We start from the raw sequence: 23,343 nt of genomic DNA on the forward strand, positions 1-23,343 counted from the left end.
CATTTGCGAACCCGTTTAGAATTTTTCGGACCTTCGCATTTGCGAGACAGCGTCGCATTTGCGACACGTTGGTCGCATTTGCGATCCCTGGCCAAAAGAAAAACTTACCCATTTGCGAAGAAAAATCTCGCATTTGCGAGGAAAGGGCAGGCCTGGGCTGTTTCGCATTTGCGAGTCAGCCTTCGCATTTGCGAACTCGCATTTGCGCGCCAGGCTTCGCAAATTGCGAAGCCTGCAGGCCTGTTCATACTAGCTAAAATCCTGCAATTTTCTACTTTCAAAATGCACCCTGTGGCCTATCCAAAACTCACCCGAGCCCTCGGGTCTCCAAACTATAAAAGTGATACAAAGATCCAACTAACTTAGGTTAGGTTTACATAAACAGTCATGAGTTGAATCAAGTGATTAACAGGATCATAGAGGCATACTAAAAAGATAAGAACAGGTTCAATGGTCATGGTCTGGTATTTCTAAACTAAGGTAGCAAACTAGTTCTCATTAAAATGATTCATACTTTGTTAAATCTGGACCACTAAGTGAAGCAAAAAGTAACATTCAAAGAAGATTAACATAACAATCGGAATAGTTCTAATGGAATCACTAAAGAGGTCTAAAACAAGGTATTAGGAACGTTAAGAAGCTCTTTAGTCATTTTCAAGGTTAACAATAGACATAAGTCATCGGATGCATATCAGTATCAACATATAATTCTTATTTTAGCATCTTAAGAAAGTTTATGATAGCAGAATCAAATTAACATTCATACACATACAAAAGTAGTTAAAAGCATGAAAACATTACTTGATAACATCATTCAGAAAAGGTACTACAACAGTTCATATTCAGGAATTTGAACCAGTAAAACATGAAATAAAGTCGAGGTTTTACTGACCTTTTTGGGGGCAGCACACTAAACAAGTGCTTATTAGCCTTTTTGGAAAACCAAGAGCTCAAGCTCTCAATCAGTATCACACTCAGAATCCAAAACAAAAGAAAAGAAAACCAAAAATATAGACGTTTATCGAGATTACCCAAACAACTATTATAATTCTCAGATGCTAAGTGTAGTTGGTAGGTATATCTTGTTGTTTGGTGAGAGCATTGAAGAAACTATTTATAGTGGCCATTGAGCCATTAGGGTTTCAGCAGATTCAAATCGATAGTGGAAGATGATGAAAGACGGATCATTATAGCAAGGAGGGTGAAAGCAGATTGAAAACAGAAGGAAAAATGATGAAGAAGTTTACCTGAAAGGAGGAATCGATCGTTGAAGGCAAGGGACCACCGGACAAACACTAAAACCAAGAGGTCACTGCGTTTGACCTCTGGGTATAGAATTCTCATGATGAATCTATAAAGAAGCTCCACGCATGCCCCGATTTGATAGAACATAAGAGGATTCGAACGATTTAAAATCGCATCCTTAAGCTAGGGTTCCAGATTTTAGGCGTTTTGAAATGAAATAATGAAACGCGAAGAAATCGACATGACTCGCGGTAAGGGAAGACAAAAGGGATGATTTGGTTGTTGATTTGTTGACCTTGCACGGATTTGTGCAAGGTCTCGTGACTGGTGGGACAAAAACATGTGGGAGAGTACAGAGCAAAAGGGGAAAGGGGTCGATTGGTCTCTGATGAAATAATTTAGGGTATTCGTAGTTGGGGTTGGTCTTTAGGTTTAATAGGGGAGATGGGATTTGGGGCATTGGATATGATGATCAACGGCCCTGAAAGTTCCGGCATTAAAGGGGTTTAAAGGGAAATTTTGGTGGCCGTCGGATAATTGTATTTGGCCAGTAGGGATGAAGTTCTAGCTGGAATTAAAAGAAAAGAGAAAACTAGAGTTAATCACGGGCCATTTATGTGTTCAATCTACGGTCCAGATTTGTTTGTGCTTCTTTGTGAGTGTAGGGAATAGTCTATGTGGCACAATCGCATTGGCTTAGAGAGGAAGTTGTGGATTGCCAACCTGGACTGGGTCAGGTAGGGGATTTGGCCAATTGTTTGGGCTAGTTTTAATTTGACAAATAGCCAATTTGTATTTGATCAGGTCTTTAGACCCTTTAAAACTAATATATAATAAACATAAATAATTTCAATAAATATATTAAAACCATCAAATATACTACTAAGTACTATAATTAAATAATTAATCACTAAAATATCTTATTTTACTATTTACTACACTAATTTTAAATTATAGCCATAGTAGTCCAATTAATATTCAAATTAAGGTGTAATTCACTAAATTAATTATAAAGCCTATATGATGTATTTTAGAAATTAAAATAGTAAGTATATTTGTAATTAGATAATGCTAATACAAGGTGATTAATATCAAAACTAATACTTAATTAATTTTTTTTGAATAAAAATAGGTATTTATTGATAGAAAATACCTTCAAAACATTCATTGTAAATTATTAAGTACAAATAAATTAATTTTAAAAGGCAGGGTCAAAATCGGCCGTCAACACCAGGCCATGCCCAAACATTGAAGAAAGAAATCGCAAAAACTTCACTCCAATTGTTGAACCATTAGCCCAGTTGTTTGAAAGGTTGAGGAAAACCGGACTGATATAACCAATAGAAGGGAGAGCTCCCGATCAAGCCTCCAAATATTTTTGACGCAATCAAGCATTGTGCCTTATCATTCGGTTGTTCCTGGGCATGATATAGAGGATTCTATAAACTGAAGAATGAGATCGAGCTGCTAATCAAGAGTGAAGCCATTCAATGTACCCCAGCGCTACCAAATGTAAAACGTAACCCATTGACATACCATAGAAATCAAGGAGACAATATGACTGCATTGGATGAGTGTTATGACTTGAAGGGACCATAATTTCTATTGGGAATGCCGAAGCTGCAAGAGTGCCACCTCGGGTGACCCCATTGATAACTGTGTAATTGAAACCTCCTGTAATGGTTCAGACATAGCAATAACGGTCCATCACCACCATCAGATATGAGGGGAGTCGAGAACACCAAACAGTTCCATGGACTTACCAGTCAAAGGGAAAGGGCAAAATGATAGACGCCGCAGCTACTCCTAGGATGACTAGATTAGGTAGTGTGGAATTGTGGTAATTTTTAAAAACACACGGTCAATTGAGGCCTGAACTGTGCCTCTACTTTTCTGTCAAATTGCCTCTTTGAACGCAAAGACATTCCTTTTGATGAAATAAAAAGAATTATTTTTCCTGAAATCAATGTATTCGCTTGGTCATATGATGACATGCCGGGATTAAATACTGACATCGTCTCGCACCGGTTGCCCACCAATCCTGTCAGACCACCAGTCAAACAGAAGCCTAAAAAATTCAAGGCAGATTTGAGTCTAAGGATAAAAGACGAAGTCACCAAGCAAATAGAAGTGAATGTGTTGAGAATCACCAATTATCCTTCATGGTTGGCAAACATTGTACCAATACCGAAGAAGGATGGGAAGATTAGGATATGTGTGGACTATCGGGATCTTAACAAAGCTAGTTCACAGGACGATTTCCTCTATAAAATATTCATATCCTTATCGACAACTACGCAAAACATGAGTTGCAATCGTTCCTGGATTATTTTGCCGGATACCACTAGATTCTAATACATGAAAAAGACGCGCAGAAAACAACGTTGACTACGCCATAGGGAGTTTATTGCTATAGGGTCATGTCATTTCGTCTCAAGAACGTCGGTGCTAGCTACATGAGGGCCATGACGACCCTCTTTCACGACATGATCCACAAGGAACTTGAGTTATATGTGGATGACGTCGTCATCAAGTCTTGAAAGAGTACGGATCATTTGAGCAACTTGAAGTTCTTTAAGCGATTGTGGAGATATAGCTTGAAGTTAAATCCTATGAAGTGTGCATTCGGATTCCCCGCAGGAAAACTTTTAGGTTTCATCAGCAGCAAAAAAGGGATAGAGTTGGACTTCTCAATGATCAAGGACATTCAAGACTTGCCTCTAGTCAGAAGCAAGAAGGATGTTATGAGTTTCCTTGGAAGATTGAACTACATCAGCAAGTTCATATTTCAGTCAATGGTAATATATGAACCAATTTTTAAGTTATTGAAGAAAGATGTTGCTACAAAGTGGACGGAAGAATGTCAGAAATCTTTCGATAGGATCAAGGAGTATTTGTCGAATCTTCCAATGTTAGTTACTCCCGAAACCAGAAAATCATTGCTACTATACTTGTTCGTCTTGGATAATGCATTCGGATATGTGTTGGGACAAGACGATGAGACTGAAAAGACGGAGCAAGCTATCTATTACTTAAGCAAGAAGTTCACACCATACGAAGNCATCACTCTTCGTGCTTTTACTCTCATCCTCACCAAATCAATCACATAATAACGGTGTGCACGGCATCACCCTTTGTGCTTTACACTCTTTCCTAACAATAATAAATAAAATCGGCACGGAATGGTACATCGTGCGGCACGACATCACCCTTCGTGCTTTACACTCTTTCCTCACAATACAAACAATGCACGGCATCACCCTTCGCGCTTTTACGCTCTTCCTCACCCAAACAACAATCACAAACAATAGGGCAAGGGAATAAATGAAATTGCAAAAAAGATCCCGGCAAGGGAACAACATTTCAACAAATAAATCCTGGCAAGGGAACAACATCAATAATATCAACATCCCGGCAAGGGAGATAACAAATAAATCAACAGTAGCCCGGAAAGGGTGTCAACATGATAACTTCTTTTCTTTCTCACTTTTACTTCACGATTCACTTCATAACTCGAGCCAATGCTCTAGAGATTTAATTATCACTTACACTTTCACAATTCATTACATAACTTGAGCCAACGCTCCTCCATGTTCATGAGTCACAATTCCTTCCACAAACTTTACACAACATATAGAAACCATCACCAAGGCATGAAAGATACAACGAAGTCATGAAAATCACAATATAAAGAATCACGGGCTTGCTAGACACCAACGTATAGATACTCGTCACCATGCCTATATGTTGTACTCAACAATTAACACTTAACAAATAGGACTCAACTCCTAATCCCTCAGGCTAAGGTTATACCAAACACTTACCTCGATGCCACGAACACAATTCACGCTTCAATTATAGCTTTACCCCTCGATTCCACTAACAATTCGTTCGTATCTAGTCACAAGTTACTTAATTACATTAATAAACGCTAAATGAATCAATTCTAGTGCATGAAGATGAGTTTTCTAGAGTTTTACCCAAAAAGTCAAAAATTGCCCTCGGGTCCACATGGTCAAAACCCGAGGTTCGAACCAAAACCCGATTACCCATTCCTCCACGAACTCGAATATATAATTTGTTTTGAAATCGGACCTCAAATCGAGGTCCAAATCCCCAATTTTTGAAAAACCTAGGTTCTACCCAAAACACCCAATTTTCCCCATGAAAATCATTGTTTGAAGTTGAAATCATGTTAAAAGATGATAAGAATTGAAGGAAGTTAGCTAAAATTGACTTATAATTGATTTGGAGAAGAAGAAATCCTTGAAAAATCACCTAAGTGTGTTTATGTTTTGAGAGAATATGAAAATGGGTCAAAAATTCGGCTAAGTATAAAAGTTGCAGGTCTCAGATGTGGGAATTGCGAACAGGGGTTCGCAATCGCGAACCCCAATCTCTGCTGATATGGGAAATGCGAAACAAGGTTCGCATTTGCGAACCCTTTAGAATTTCCGGACCTTCGCATTTGCGAGACCAGCGTAGCATTTGCAACTTCCACATTTGCGACACATTGGTCACATTTGCGATCCCTGGCCAACAGGAAAACTTCGCATTTGCGAAGAAAAATCTCGCATTTGCGAGGAAAGGGCAGGCCTGGGCTGTTTCTCATTTGCGAGTCAGCCTTCGCATTTGCGAACTCGCATTTGCGAGCCAGGCTTCGCAAATGCGAAGTCTGCAGGCCTGTTCATACCAGCTAAAATCCTGCAATTTTCTAAGTTTAAAATGCACCCCGTGGCCTATCCAAACGGATTCCGTTTCTCACCAAACTTCACAGAATTATCTTAAATCATATATAAGACCTGTACCGGGCGCCGGAACCAAAATACGGGCCCGATACCAACATGTTCTAATCAAAATTCATTTCCAAACCTTATAAACAATTTCAGAAAACAATTTTCTTTAAAAATTCATTTTTCGGGCTTGGGACCTCGGAATTCGATTCCGGGCATACCCCCAAGTCCCATATTTTCCTACGGACCCTTCGGGACCGTCAAATCACCAGTCCGGGTCCGTTTACCCTGTTGACCGAAGTCAAATTAATTCTTTTTATAGTCAAATTTTATCATTTTTCATAAGATTTCACATATAGGCTTTCCGGCTACGCGCCCGGACTGTGCACGCAAATCGAGGTGATGCTAAAAGAGATTTTTAAGGCCTCAGAACGCATGATTCATTTTAAAAACAAGTGATGACCGTTTGGGTCATTACAGGGATATGAGGTGGTTTTGGCGGGTGGAGTGTGAAAAGGTTGTGGGGAGATATCAGCAGCAGCAGGAAGCTGGATTCGTGACAGTGGCGGAATGGTGACGAGGCTTTCAGTGTAATTAGTGGGAAATAATGGTGGAGGACGCCCACTAATCCAGGATTGGTATATTTCGGCCATCTGTCCTTTCAACCTTAAGGCCTCTTCTTTCAACTCAGATTCTGATTCAACAATCTCCTTAGACGGATCAATAACACCTGTGTCCAAGTCTTTGCTAGCCATGACCACCTTGCTCTTGACCTTGTTTTGTATGGAAAGAGTTATCAGTTTAAAAATATCACATTGCGTGCAATGCACCTAACAACAATTAACGGTTCAAGAATGACTTCGAGGGTCACAAGGTCACATGGCATCATCCAATTTGTTCATTTCAATCTTCTCTTTTCTTCTCTTTTCTAGCACTTCTTGGCTTGCTCATTTTCCTTCCTCTTTTTTTCTAATTATCACTCTTTTCTTTCCTCTCATTTCTCACATCCCATAATTTCGTCTATTTTTGTTTTGCTTCCTTCTTTTTTTTTTGCTTTTTTTTCTTTGTTTTTTTTGATTTTTTTAATGATGATTCGATCGAACCCTATGTAGGTTACCTACGTATCATGTCCCTCATGAATCAGATCAAGCGTAGTTCTAGAAATGTAATAAACTAAAAACAAAATCTTTTGGATTTTTATTTATAAATTTTTTGGTTTTCAAATACATCATAGAAAGTACGATAATGAGAGACTCGGCAAACTCAACTATACTACGACAAACTTTGAGACCAACTAAAAGAATCAGTACTACTGGACACGATTATAAAGTACAAGACAACATAAAAAAAATAGACTCAAAACATAAAAAAATCTCCTTAAGCAGCTCCTGAATGCAGTGATCCCGACTGGATGGTCCTGGGGCGTCTATCATGCTCAAGCTTTGGTAAGTAGATCCACACCTGTATGAGAAAAATATGACCAAATAGAGTTAAAGACTTGGAATATTATGTCAGACAATAACACTCCCTATTGGACACATGCAAGACATGATTGTGGCTATTTTTTTAAAATTAACCTTCGTGGCTTATTAGCGCAAACTCATCAAAGGTGACCTCATTGACATGGAAATACCTCACTAAAGCTTATGTGGATTCAAACTCCCAATAATCATGGCCCAAAATTAATTTGCAAAAATGACCCATTTTGCGAGAATGACCGATGTGGCCAGAAGTGGCTAAAGATGCAACTCAAAAAAGGACGGACCTTAAAGTAATATGACACCTAGTTATGGACTCAAGATTCTAAGACATGGGTCATTGAACCACTTTTGCTCAAATGACCCCATTTTTGCAAGAATGGCCGATATGGCCAAAAGTGGCTAGACATGCAAGATTTAGCTAAGACCCCGCGAAGCCAATAACCTAAGACTCACTAGAATGACTGGACCCTATGTGGCTGCCTACGTATCCCGCCCCGATAGACGAGAATCAGGTATGCGTAGTTCGGGAAGATTGGATACGGGCGAGAATTAAAATAACAACTAATTTGGAGAAAACATATTTTTTGTCTTTTTTTTTTTGAAAAAACATGATGGGAAAGTGCAAAATATTTTTGGATTTTTCATTTTCATTTTTTTGGTCTTTTTCTTGGAAAAAAAATTGTAAAAGAAAAATACAACTAGGCCCTACTTGCTTCACTTTTATACTTCACCCTCTTTTCTTTCTCATTTACCCTCAACCCTCATTGGTCCGCCAAATAATCCCTTTTACCCTTGAAGATTGAAACATGTAGCACATAGGATGCATCGGGATGGTCTTTTATTTTTGGGTACACCTGTCCTAGACGGACCCAACCCCTGTGTTGAGTCCCCTAAGTCAAATGCACGTGATGCAAACAAACGTTCCTACTAGGGATCTGGCATGAGGCTATGTTATTCTAGGTTTAAACCTGGGGTTGTGTTCTAGACCTGGCTTACCCGAGCGGACAGCTCGAGCCGAGGTGGGCCGACGCGAACGTGTGGACCATATTTTTAAAAGACTCAGAAGGGAGGCGTAGCAAGACAGTTTAATACAATTGAAATAATATCAAAGCGGTAAAGGAGCAACAATTAGCACATTAGGCCCACAAACACAGTAATATCAGCAAGTAATAAAGCCAAGTAAAAATCATATTAACAAGCTCGAATTCTGAACCCTGAACCAGAGATTTTGGGTTCTTGTCCCCAGCAGAGTCGCCAGAGCTGTCACACCTCCGTTTTTACCCGAAAGGGCATAAGGGAGTTTTTCCAATTAAAGTGACAATAATCGAAACGAGATTATTTATTCAAATTCAGAGTCGCCACTTGGGATAATTTATGGCGTCCTAAGTCACCGATTTAAAATCCCGAATCGAGGAAATGTGACTCTTATTTATGGTCTGCGAACACAGAAGACCGGGTAAGGAATTTTGTTAACTCGGGAGAAGGTGTTAGGTATTCCCGGGTTCCGTGGTTTTAGCACGGTTGCTTTAATCATACGTGGCTTAATTAAATTGTCTAATTACTTATTTAAGAACCTATGTACATTTTTACCTCTTACGTTTTTAATTACCTGATTATTCGTAAATTTGGAATTATCGAGTCATGCGTACGTGTACTAATTTCATTTGGCGCGTCAAAAATCATGTCACGCGTACGTGTCCACAATTCTAACACTTAGTTATTTAAGAAAAGCTTGGCCAAAGTTGCGCGAACGCATACCTCAATTTATTTTGAAAATCGTAAATATGTCACGCGAACGTGTACACAATCACGATGATAGATTAAGTCACGCCTAAAGCAAACTACGAATATTCATTTTAGAAACCGTAATCATGTCACGCGAACGTGTACATAATCACGATAATAAATTCAAAACGCACCTAAAGGTTCGCCTACCCAAATATGGTCGGCCTAAGCATGCTCCTAGCGAAGAAAGCGATAAAATAAATAAAATAAACTAAAAGCAATAAAATATTTAAAGTCTAATTTGTTTACATGTGTAGTGTCACCTCCCACGACCCAATCAGACAAATTAATCAATTTACTCTTCAACGAGAATCTTAAGATTTAATTAAGATAACCAATTCATCGGTGATCACCTAAACGCCATTCCGAACCACAAAATCTAAGCAGTAATGAACCAAAGCTATCCAAATAGTAAACGAATCAGGGAAAGTGGAGAAAGAGAAATCAAAATAAACCCAAACGGACTAACATCACATCATGAAACACATAGTATCAAGAAAATGAAGATTAAGGGAAGAAATAGACCTCTAGTGGAGCAATTTTATTTTAAAATTGAAGAGTTTAAGAAGCCTGAACTTGATTTATACAATAAGATCGAACCATCAAAATCATGAACCGGAGCCACGAATCTGCCCGGAAACCTCTGCAGACAGCAATCAAACAAACCTTAGTTTCTCTATCCAATTTTTATCTTCCCCGTCTTCTGTTCGTGCGTGTGCGTGTATTTCCATGTGTTTCTGTGCGTGTGTGTGTGAAGTACTTTCTAGGCGAGCTTTTTTGTTTTTTGTTTTTGGAGATTGAAGGTGCCCATGCTCTCTAAGGCTTGGTGACAGCCGAGATTCTCTTTCTATATGTGACTGTGTGTGGCAACTGTGGTGTTTGCCGGTGAGTTTTAGTGGCGAGGGGGAAGATTTTCGGCGGGTCTGGTGGCTGGAGATGGGGTGAAGAAGAAGAACGGCGACGGGCGGTCTTTTTGTGTTAGGCTGCTGATGGCTGTTGGATTCCGGGGTGTGTTTGATGGTGGAAGGGTGGTAGCTGTTTGCTTGGTGAAGGAGATGAGGGGTCGCCGGTTTTGGTGGGGGTGACGGCTGGGCTTGGGGTTCTGAGATGGGGTGGGGCTGGTGTACTGATGAGTTTGGTGGAGTTAGGGTTCTCTAGGGTTAATTAAGTGTGTCCTAAGGGTGAAGAAGAAGGGTGCTGTGCGGCTGGTTCATTTTTTGGGGTCTCTTTTTGTTTTTTAAGAAGAAGAGTCTAGAAGGGTCTCTAGGGTTAGCTTAGTGGGTATTGGGTAATGGGCTTGAATTTATGGGCTAAGGGTCCGAAAATTGGGCCTAAAAAAATGGGTTGTTTGAGCCCAAATTTTATTCTTTCTCCTTGAATAAGACTAAAAATACTACCCCTTTTACTAATTAATCCTACTTAAGTAAAATAACTATTAAAATAAAACAAACCGTTAAAACAAACCTATTTTTGGTATTTTTCAAATATCATACTAAAAGATCAAAATGGAATTAGATTAAAATCAATGCAAAATTAAAATAATATTCCTACCAAACTATTAATATTCATGAAAACAAAGTGGAACTATTTTTGTATTTTCGACTTTTATGAAAGATAGATAAACTAAAAGTAACTAGATAAAATATCAATTAGCTAGATAAAAGCAAATATTTTTTTTTGTAATTTTTATTTTTGTGATAAAATAAAGTAAAAGAGTCAAAACTAGTTGAAATAACTATATTAGACCTAAACTAAATATTTAAATGCTAAAATCTGTAAAATCTTGGGGAGGGTCAAAAATTACATGTCTACAACGAGCTTTCATGTGATAAATTGCTAGAACATGATTTTTGTTGTGTGATGGGGAGTCATTCTTTAAGTCATGTTGATTGTGAGCTTGTAAAAGTGTTTGCTACTAGTAAAGAGGATATGCATGATTATTGTGACACTTGTGATCAAGTATTCTTTAATCAACCTATCTATAGTTTGAGCAATTATTTAGAATCCATTGATGTTGCCAATATTATTGGGGAAAGTTATAATCATGAGCTTGAATATATTGATACTTTTATTTTGAAAATTATGGTTTCTTCTAACCTTCTTGAGAATTTATGTGCTTCTTTGAATAGCTTATATGTAGAAGAATCCATGAGATTTTTAATTGATACTTGGCTATATCATAAAAGTGTCTTGTTTGATAAATGTGGTAGAGAATTGTTTTAAATGGATGCGTGATCAATCTTTTGTAATTTCATTGTCATGCACATCTTTTGACTACCTTAAGAGAGGTTTTTATGGGACAAATCTAAGTAGGCATAAATTTTATTGGGATGATGATGTCCATATGCTTTATAAAAGAGTATTTACGCCTATTAGGCTTAATTGGGTTAAGTGGACACATGGTCACTATCTTGTTTTATGCTTACCATTTTTTCATATTAGTGGATGCCATTTTCTAGTGCCTGTCTTCATTTTCTTGCAAGGTCGAAATTCGAGGACGAATTTTCTTCAAGAAGAGGGGAATGATAGCATCCTAGGAAGCTCGAATTTATTCAAGGACAAGGATGAAGCTTTGGAATCTCAATGAGAGCCTTTAACAAGATGTCAAGCTAAAGAGTTGCAAAATAAGGTCATTAGACTTCAAGTGCAAATAACGAAGTTGTTAATTGGGAGGAAGAAGAGCTCAAGGATAAAGGTTGTGAATTCGCTAGGTGTTACAATTGTTTTATGGCTCAAATTTATGTCCAAGAAGAGGAGTATTGGATCCCAAGAGACATCCGTTGAAGAAGGTCCTAATCAATCACTTTTGGACCAATTTGGCAAATGTGTCCAAACTTGCAGCCCATGAAGTCATACACAAAGCCACGTTTTTATAACATAAAAGGGACTTACTTGATGTCCAAGAAATGTACAATAGTCGTGCTAGATGTTGAGTGCAAGTTGGTGCCAAGTTGCTTACAAATTCCCTTCAACATTTTCAAGATTATATCCAAGATTGGTTTGAGACTTATTTCCATATATTATGGGAATATATTTATTTTGTTTCCTATTTAGTTAAGGTTATGTTTTTTTTCTAAGATTTTTGGAATTACTTTCCAAGAATGACTTGGTTTTTTCTTCCTAGTATTTTCCTTTTCCTAAGGTAGTTGGAGTTGTTGTCCAAAGTAGTTTAGGACTTTATTTTCTTGTTATTTTAGGTACAATTTCGTGACCCCCTCTCTATATAAAGGGGTGTCTTCTTTGTTTTAGAGTTAGATTATTCAGATTATTATCAATAAAAATTGTGAGATTTTTCTTGCACTCTTGTGTGTGGCTACTCTTGGATTTATTCTTCAACCTTCAAGATTCAACTTAAGGTGGTAAGATTAAACCATTTTCGAAATCTTAGATCACTTCTAGGTTTTCAAGAAAGGTGATAAGTTTAGGCTTATTGTTGTTCTTGTTATTCTAAAGGGTCGAATTTCATAATCTATCTCTTGTTTTTAATTCTCTACCAAAGACGATTAGTTCTTTGTTAGCTAATTGTTGTTGTTAGGATTCAACTTCAAGAATAGACTTCTTGAATTCAAGAAACTCTTTCTTGAATTCAATCTATCTTTAATTTTCCGTCTTTTTTGTTTCTTTATTTTCTTTTAGCTTCCGCACGTTTCTTGATTTTCTTGTTTTTTCTTTAGTAATTCTTGAATTCCCTATCATGTTGTTGTTAACCCTGTGACACCCCATCTCATAATCATACAATACGGGTCTCAATACCTGAACCCTAACACTTGGCATCCTGTGCCCTCATCACACCTCATAATCATGCTGACAACTCACGTGCCAAAAGAGTCACTCTCACATAGGATGCAAGTAAACAAGGGTGTGCACCTACACTCAATGATATCAAGAAAACCTCTCATCCGATGAGGGTGCTTAGCCACGTGTATGCTTGTGCAAGTGTCCTAACATAGTTCATACCAACTAGTAAGCATAAATGAAAGAACGGACAGCGCGTCGAATGTTTACACAGGAATAGAATCAACGAAAGGCAATAGCTCAGAACACAGTGATAACAACAGGGAATTTCCTAGGATACCGTCTCGTAGTCCCAAACGTAAATGTGCAAGGGGATCTCCCGGAATACCATTCCGTAGTCCCAAAGTAAATATGTAGGGGATCTCCCAAAATACCGTTCCGTAGTCCCAAAGTAAATATGCAAGGGGATCTCCCGGAATACCGTTCCGCAGTCCTAAAGTAAATATGCAGGGGGATCTCCCGAAATACCTTTATGTTGTCCCAAAGTAAATATGCAGCCCAACAACCAGATATAACAGTTACAGCACGGCAGAAACCTCGTGCATCACCACAACAAGTATGACAACAACAATGGCAATAATATGAAGTACGACAAGTAAATCAACTCAAGAACTTTAAATCACAAAGAAACGGTAGAACCAGTTCACAAGGAATAACCACACTAAAGACTAATAGGCGTAAAGAGAATAGTTCAATAAGGGAAAACCAATATGTAGCAACGATCTCACAATATACAATTCCATAGTAAGGAAGCTAACACGAGTCAAATAGTTCTAAATAAAGACAAGTCAACTAAGATATATGATGTCTAAACTTCTTTTAAGGTTGAGCAATTTCGAGGATGTTCGACAATTCAATTAAGGATAAGCAGTGAAAAGATAATCATAACCTCGATTCAGACTAAATAATTATAAGATGAGATGATGATAAGTTTCAAATAAATACAAGCAGTTATGAAAGGATAGCATGACAATAGAAGAGGTAAAATATTCAGTTAAGTCAATTAAGAGTCAAATAGGCAATAAGAGTGAATCCTAAAGCAATTACTTCTCATTTAAGCAAGTAGAGGTGAAACCGTTAAATAGGAACTCAGTTATACGAAGAACAACTTCATACACAGTGAATATAAGGATCTAAGAACCCTAAAAGGCCAATTTCCTACAAATAAGTCAGAGCACGCACTCGTCACCTCGCGTACACGAACTACAATCAACATAGAAGACTCAAATCCTAAGGGGAAATCTCCCACACAAGGTTAGGCAAGATACTTACCTCAATTCGGCCAACTCAAATGCTCAATTTAGCTTTTCCTTTACCAACTCACCATCGCTCGACCCAATCTAGCCAAAGACGACTTAAATACATCAAACAATGCAAGAAAAAACAATTTCAATTAACAAAGTTATGATCCTTATACAATTTGCAAATAGTCAACAAAAGTCAACTCCCCAGGCCCGCACCTCGGAACCCGACAAAATTTATAAAACCCGAACACCCATTTCGATACGAGTACAACCATACAAAATTATAAAGTTTTGATACCAATTCATCCTTCAAATCATCATTTTTCATTTTGGAAAGATTTTACAATTTCCCCCAAATTTTCTCTTAGATTATCATGAATTTAATGTTAAATCTAAGATATAGTTGGAAATTTATTAGAGACACTTACCCAATAATTTGGTATGAAAATCTTCTCTCAAAATCACCTACTCTCGGACCTAGGGTTCAAAATGTGATAAAATGAAGCTAAGATTCGAAGTGCCCAGCTTTTAGCAGGCTGCAGATGTCGCAAAAGCGAAGAATTCTTCACAAAAGCGAAACAGGGAACAGTCCTGCCTTCATCGCAAATGCGATAGGGAGTTCGCAAATGCGAACTGTGAAGGCTTCGCAAAAGCGGTGCTTTCTTCGCAAATGCGACCCAATCCCCAGCAGCCCAGGTTCGCAATTGCGATGACTACCTTGCAATTGCGGTAGTCGCATTTCCGGCCAAGACCTCGCAAATGCGAGAAAACCATAACCAGCACACAAAAAGTTAACAAAATAATCCGAAGCTAATCCAAAACTCACCCGAGCCCCCGAGGCTCCAAACCAAACACCCACGCAAGTGTGAACACATAACGCGAACTCGCTCGCGCGATCGAAACACCAAAATAACCTTTAGAACCACGATTCGGATGCTAAAACACATGAAAATCTCCTTGAACTTCAAGAACTTCTAGAATCGCAACCGAGCGTCCGAACCATATCAAATCAACTCCAAAGACACCGAATTTTGCAGGCAAGTAACATGACATAACGGAGCTGTTCTAACTCTTAGAATTGCATTCCGACCCCGATATCACCAAAGTCATCTCTCGATCAAGCCTTTCAATCTTCCAAACTTCAACTTTTCCAACTTTCGCCGAAATGCCTCAAATTACCCTACGGACCTCTAAATGCAAATCCGGATGCACGCCTAACTCCAAAATTACCATATGAAGCTGTTAAGATTATCCAAAACCCATTCCGGAGCCGTTTACTCAAAAGTTAAATTCCGGTCAAATTCTCACCACTTAAGCTTTCAAAACTAGATTCCTTCTTCCAATTCGACTCTGAATCATTTGGTTACTGAATTCAACCATGCACGCAAGTCGATACACATATTATGAAGCTGATCAAGACTTTACGCCACCGAACAAAGCTTAAATTCTCAAAACGACCGGCCGGCTCGTTACATATTCATACTTAGAGCTTGTGACTTGTATTTCGCTGGGTCTCCGGATTGTATATGCTGAGTTGTGACGTTGTTTTATTACAGCTGTTGAGGTTGAGAATTATATCTATTGTTATTTCAATTATTCTGCATGTTGCTAGGCTTACCTAGTCTTAGAGACTAGATGCCGTCACGACATCCTATGGAGGGAAATTAAGGTCGTGACAAGTTGGTTCAGAGCTCTAGGTTCATAGGTGTTACGGGCCACAAGGAGGTAGTAGAGTCTCACGAACCGGTACAGAGACGTCTGTACTTATATTCGGGAGGCTATTGAACTGTTAGGAAAAGCTTCACTTCTTTCATTCCTATCGTGCAGATTTATTGATCTTAGAGTTTGAGCCATTGTCATTTTATTCTCCCACAGATGGTGAGAACACGAGCTACAGTTACTAATGATACTGCCCTAGGGCCGGTGTTGCTAGAGGCCAGGGCAGAGGCAGGGGCCGAGGAGGAGCACATGCTATAGCTAGAGTATCTATCAGAGCATCAGTTGAGGAGCTGCCAGTGGCTCTTATTGGGGGACAGGCACTAGAGGCGCCTGTTTTTGCCTATGGACTTCAGGAGACCTTAGCATAGTTCCTGAGCATGTTTGGAAGATTTGCTCATGCGGGGTTAATTCCGGTTGTACCAGCTACTTCACAGACTGGGGGAAGAGCTCAGACTCTCGCTGCCCGTACTCCAGAGCAGCGAGTCCATGCTGGTCAGGTTCCAGGTGTCATGCCGACACAACTTGTTGTTCCATTTTAGCAGGTGGTAGAGATCGTTTGCCGATTAGAGGGCATGCGGGGTCAGGAGGGAGGATAGGGAGGCTAAGAAGCCTCGTGGACCAGAAGGATATACTAGTCCCTATTTTGGAGGCAGGGTACGCCATGGTAGAGGTTTTGTGGGTCAGCCAGTTCAGTTTGCACTTCAGGCTTCGCGCGGTGCTTCAGATATCCAGGGGTCTCAAAGTGCCCGTACCGGATAGCTTCCGCAGCCACGCCAACGGAGGATTTTCTTTATGTGTGGAGATACCAGCCACATGGTGAAGGATTGTCCCTGACTCTGGACAGAGGTGTCACAGTAGGGTATTCTAGCTATGAGTTCTACACCAGTTGCCGCTCCACCTACACAACTAGCTAGAGGTGGAGGTCAGGAAGGTAGAGGTCGCCCTAGAGGGAGAGGCCAGGCCATATATTATGCTCTTCTTGCTAGGACAGAGGCAATTGCATCCGCCTCAGTTATCACGGGTATTGTTCCGGTTTGTCATAGGGATGCATCGGTCTTATTTGATCCAGGATCCACTTATTCCTACATATCATCTTACTTTGCTCCATATTTGGGTGTATCCCGTGATCCTTTGAGTTATCCTGTCTATGTGTCCACACCTGTGGGAGAATCCCTTGTTGTTGACCGTGTGTATCAGTTATGTTTAGTTGTTCTTAGTGGGTTTGAGACCAGAGCCAATCTATTGTTGCTCAGTATGGTAGATTTCGATGTTATTTTGGGCATGAACTGGTTGTCGCCCTATCATGCTATTGTTGATTGTCACGCCATGACTATGACATTGGCTATGCCAGTTTTGCCACGGTTAGAGTGGAGAGGTACTTTAGATTATGTTCCTAGCAAGGTTATCTAATTTCTAAAGGCTCAACGGATGGTTGAGAAGGGATGTGATGCATATCTAGATATGCGAGATATGTCAATGTTGATACTCCTACCATTGAGTCAGTTCTGGTACTGAGAGATTATCAAGATGTAGTCCCGACAAATGTTACGGGCATGCCGCCAGACAGAGATATCGATTTTGGTATTGATTTGTTATCGGGCACTCAGCCCATTTTTATTCCTCCATATCGTATGGCTCCACCAGAGTTGAAGGATTTAGAGGAGCAGTTGCAGGAGTTGCTTGATAAGGGTTTTATTCGGCCCAGTGTATCACCTTGGGGTGCTCCGGTCTTGTTTGTAAAGAAGAAGGATGGTTCTACGCGCATGTGCATTGATTATCTCCAGTTGAATAAGGTTACAGTGAAGAACAGGTATCCATTACCACGCATTGATGACCTATTTGATCAGCTACAGGGTGCTAGAGTATTCTCCAAGATTGACTTGCATTCAGGCTATTATCAGTTGAACATTCAGGAGCCAGATATCCCGAAGACTGCCTTCAGGATTCGGTATGGTCATTACGAGTTCCTTGTGATGTCATTTGGGCTGACCAACGCCCCAGCAGCTTTCATGTACTTGATGAACAGTATATTATAACCCTATCTTGATGCATTTATCATTGTGTTTATTGATGACATTCTGGTCTATTCCCGAAGCCAAGGGGATCATGATCAACACCTGAGGGCCATGCTTCAGACCTTGAGAGAAAAGAAGTTATATGCAAAATTTTCAAAGTGTGAATTCTGGCTTGATTCGGTGGCATTTTTGAGTCATGTGTTGTCAAGTGAGGGGATCAAGGTAGATCTGAAGAAGATTGAAGCAGTTCAGAGTTAATTTCAAAGCAATTTCTCTCGGTAATTTCAAAACCTAAAAAAAAATTTAATGGAAGTCGGTCGATAATTTTAAATTTGTGGGAATTTTATTTTAACATTTTCGACCAACTTGTGTCGGTATGCGGTCGGTTTTCTAGGTAAATATTTGGCAGAATACAGTTGTTTTATAGCTACACCACCTGCCAACAACCAATAACCTATAATGGCATCATGACATTGCTGTCATTCAACCAATAACAACAACAATAACAACAGAACTATCGCATAACCTAGGAAGCTCCTCACTCCTTTGACGGAAGTAGGAGGAGGGAGTTTTGATATCACTTCAATTTTAGCTTTATCCAGTTCAATAGCATTTTTGGAGATCTTATGGCTGAGGATAATACCCTCCTCAACCATAAAGTGACACTTCTCCCAATTAAGCACCAAGTTGGTCTCTTCACAACGTGCCAAGACTTTATCAAGATTATCCAAACACTCATCAAAAGAATCCCTCACAACAGAGAAATCATCCATGAAAACCTCGAGGAATTCCTCCACCATATCCGTGAATATTGCCATCATACACCGCTGAAACATAGCCGATGCATTACATAAACCAAACGGCATCCTTGAGAATGCAAATGTGCCATACGGACAAGTGAAGGTGGTCTTCTCTTGGTCTTCAGATGCAATAAGAATCTGGTTATACCCGGAATACCCATCCAAGAAGCAATAATAAGCACGTCCGGCTAACGTATCCAACATTTAATCAAGAAATGGAAGCGGAAAATGGTCTTTCCAAGTCACTTTGTTGAGCTTCCTATAATCCATGCATACTCTCCAACCGGTGACAGTTCTTGTAGGGATCAACTCATTGTTGTCATTTGTAATCACCGTCATGCCCCCCTTCTTTGGGACACATTGTACCGGTGAAGTCCATGAACTATCAGAAATGGGGTAGACCACCACAACAACCAACCACTTGATGACCTCTTTCTTGACAACCTCTTGCATGGCCTCATTCAACCTTCTTTGATGTTCCACGGAGGGTTTGGCATACTCCTACAATATGATTTTGTGCATGCAAAAGGTGGGGCTTATATCCCGAATATCCGCCAATGTCCAACCTATTGCCTTCTTCCTCCTTTGGAGCACCACAAGGGTGGCATCTACCTGCACGTTAGTTAAGCACGAGGAAAGAATAACAAGTAAAATGGAACAAGGGCCTAAGAACTCATACCTGAGGTGTGAAGGCAAAGGCTTCAACTCCAAGATCGGAGGCTCCTCGATTGAGGGCTTTGTTAGTGGAGTCTTCTGGTTCTCAAGATCCAAGGAAAGTTTCAGGGGCTCATATGTATATGAACCCATTCCTTGCAAAGCATTGACATATTCCACCAAGCCTTCCTTCTCATCCACATCATGATTCAACAACACAACTTCCAATGGGTCTTTCACATTAATCACAGCACTTGTGTCTTCAAAAATCACTTCGGTCACAAGATCCACAAGCGAACACACTTCGTTGCTATTAGGCTGCCTTATTGACTTGCAAACATGGAACACAACTTTTTCATCTCCCACACGAAAGGTGAGGTCCCTTGCTTCCACATCAACTAAGGCCTTCCCTGTAGCTAGGAAAGGTCTCCCCAATATGATCGGCACCTCGTAGTCAACCTCACAGTCAAGTATCACAAAATCCGCATGAAGTATGAGATTATCCCCAATGGCCTCTTCATTGTCCTGTCTATCATTTGCAACCTCATGGATGTGGGCCTTGGTTTCCCAATCCCCAATGTCTTGAACACAGAATATGGCATCAAGTTAATGCTTGCTCCCAATCATAGAAAGCTTTTGCGAAATCGGCACTACCAATAGTGCATGGGATTGTAAAGGCACTGACATCATCTAACTTTGGAGCCATGGAGTGCACAATAGCACTCACTTGATGTGTCATTTTGATCGTTTCATAGTTCATTGATCTCTTCTTTGTTACCAAGTCCTTCATGAACTTGACATATCCCAACATTTGTTCTAGAGCTTCAATCAAAGGCACATTTATGGACAACCATTTCATCATATCAATGAATTTCTATTGGTTCTCATTGTTTTTCTTTGCAAGACTTTGAGGATATGGTGGAGGAGGACTTGGAAAAGGAGCGTTGGCTTTGGGCATTACCGTTTCTGGTATGTCTATCACATGTTCCCTAGAGGGGTTCACATCATTTTGTGTTTCCTCCACGTTGTCATCAATGTCTATCCTCACTTCATCATTCACATTCTCATCATTCACTTGCACATCATTGCCCGGCTCATCATCATCTTGCACCAACACATCATCACTCACAACCTTTCTTGGATTAGAAGTACTAGCACCTCCACCTCTACCACTTCTTGTAATCACCGCCATAGCATGGCCCGTATTGTTCCCACCCTTCGGGTTTACTATCGTATCACTTGGTAGTGCCCCCTTAGGGCGAGTATTCAAAGCTTGAGAAATTTGGCCAAGTTGGACTTCCAAGTTGCGGATAGAAAGTATTGTGGGAGGCCAATTGGGCATCAGAGTCGGCATTTTTCTTCATCATTTGCTCGAACATGGATTCAATCCATCCCATCTCATTGTTGGAAGAGATAGGACCCTGTGACGGAAATGGAGGCGGGTTGTTTGGTTGTCGATACATCGGGGGCCTTTGAAAGCCCGACCCCTGATTCCCTTGATTATTGTTATTCCAACCCCCTTGATTGTTGTTGCCTCCCCAATTACTATTGTTGTTGCCACCCCAATTACCCTAATTTCCTTGATTACCCCAATTTTGATTGTTGTTGTTTCCCCAATTGCCTTGGTTATTGTTGTTGCCACTATTCCAATTTCCTTGTTGACTTTTTTTCCCCAATTTCCTTGTGATCTCCACTGTTGTTGATTCAGAGCATTGCTTCGTTGACCTTGATAATTGTTGACATATTTAACCTCTTCACTTTGATCATCATAGGAATCATCTTGATTGTACCCACTACCACTTTGCTCAAATTGATCCGGATTGTTTTGAACTTGTTGACCTCGTTGCCTTCTCTTGTAGATCATCATATTCACTCCTTCCATGGCATTCAATTTTTTTGGCCCTTGAACTTGTTGCTACTGAGCTTTGGTCAATTGGTTCATGGTAGTAGTCAACTCGGCTATAGCTTGGCCGTGGTCATGGAGCTCCTTGTGTATGTGAATAACATTAGGGTCACCTTGTGGCACATTAGCTCTACTTTGCCACGCCGAAGAGGTATCCGCCATCTCATCAAGTGTTTCACACGCTTAGGCATATGGAGTGTTCATGAGGTTCCCCCCGGCAAGTTGGTTAACTACACATTGGTTTGTAGTGTTGATCCCGCTGTAGAAGGTCTGTTGGATCATGGCCTCAGTCATATCGTTGTTTGGGCACTCCTTTACCATTGTCCAGTACCTCTCCTAAATCTCATGTAACGGTTCATTTGGCTCTTGTTTAAAAGAAAGGATCTCATCTCTTAGCGTAGCCATATGTCCCAGAGAAAAGAACTTTGCGATGAACTTCTCGGCTAACTCATCCCAAGTGGTGATGGAATGGTTGGGTAACCTTTCTAGCCAATCCAAAGCCTTCCCCCTTAGAGACAATGGGAAAAGCCTTAACCTCAATGCATCCTTGGAGACATTAGTTTGCTTGCTCCCCCAGCACGTGTCAAAAAAACCTTTGAGATGCTTGTAGGCGTTTTGGTGTGGAGCTCCGGTGGAGAAACCACTCTGTTCTAACAGTGTAAGCATGACATTGGTTATTTGAAAGTTGCCCGACCTAATTCGGGGCGGGACTATTGCACTTGCATAGCCTTCGTTGGGCAACACCTGATGTGTTGCCCTTGAAGGAGGTGGGGGAGGGTTTGGAATATTATCATGAGGCGGTCGGCCTCTCCTTTGTACTTGAGGTTCGGGTTGAATCTCATCCACGTGATCATCGACTACCTCCTCCCCCAATGGCAAATTTTCGAGGGCTTCATTGTTAAGAGCCATTTGGTACCTAAAAGCAATTCACACACAAATTAGAAAAATGGAAGGAAAGAAAAACAAAACACACAAATACTCAGATATATAGCTAAAACCGTCTAACTCCTCGGCAACGGCGCCAAAAATTGATTGGGTCCAAGCCTGCACTACTATTGAGTAGCGAGGGTGGTCGATGCAGTTTTACCCGATTAGGTCGGGATCAAATCCACAGGGAGTTAATTTGTTTGGAATTAGGTTTATATCCAAGTCTAGATACGGGTTTTGCTCTTAATTACACTTCCACAAGTGTTTGGTTAGATTTCTACTTCAAATTCTATTCAATTGCATGCAATATTTGAAACTACATACAATGTTTTTGTTGTTGGTTTTCAAGGGTTTAAAGGGACTAGGGTAGTGACTTCCACCTAGGTACGGGTAGCAAGAATCTAGGGCAATCTTGTGATTAATTGGGGTCGTAATATAGCTATCACACCCGGGTACTCACTCTATACCTCTCGGTAGTTTGAGTGATTTTGCCCAATTTGGCTTTCTCAAGTCCAAATAGGTATTCATGCAATTCAAATGATTTTAGCTCAAGTCGGGTATTACTATCTCTAGGTTTAACCCTTTAATTGGGGCTATCAATTTCTTGAGTTTACCCAATTCCTTGTTAGCCTAGCTTTCCTAGACTTAGTCCCTCTTTCTCAAGTAGAGACTAAGTCGTAAAGGCATGAATCAGTGTTTGCAACCACTAATTCCATAGTTCTAGCTAGGCTAAATATCACTAACCCATGCACATTCAAGCCCTAAAATTCAATACCCATCAAATACCCACACTAGGGTTGGGTCACAACCCTAGTTATGGGTTTAGCTACTCATGGAAATAACAGAAATCAAAGATGAAATAAAGATAAAATTCATAATACTAGATTAAAAGATGAAAATCTAATGTTGAGAGATAATTCTAGTACAAAATTGCCCAAAAAGGAATATCCACCCGTCTCACGTGCTCTGCTACAAAATAACTTAACCTAAAAATGTCAAAAACATCTATTTATACTAGGCTGAAATTTCCGAACAAAAATAC

The sequence above is a fragment of the Nicotiana attenuata genome, chromosome 7, assembly GCF_001879085.1.
Source record: "Nicotiana attenuata strain UT chromosome 7, NIATTr2, whole genome shotgun sequence".
NCBI classification, from domain to species: Eukaryota; Viridiplantae; Streptophyta; class Magnoliopsida; order Solanales; family Solanaceae; genus Nicotiana; species Nicotiana attenuata.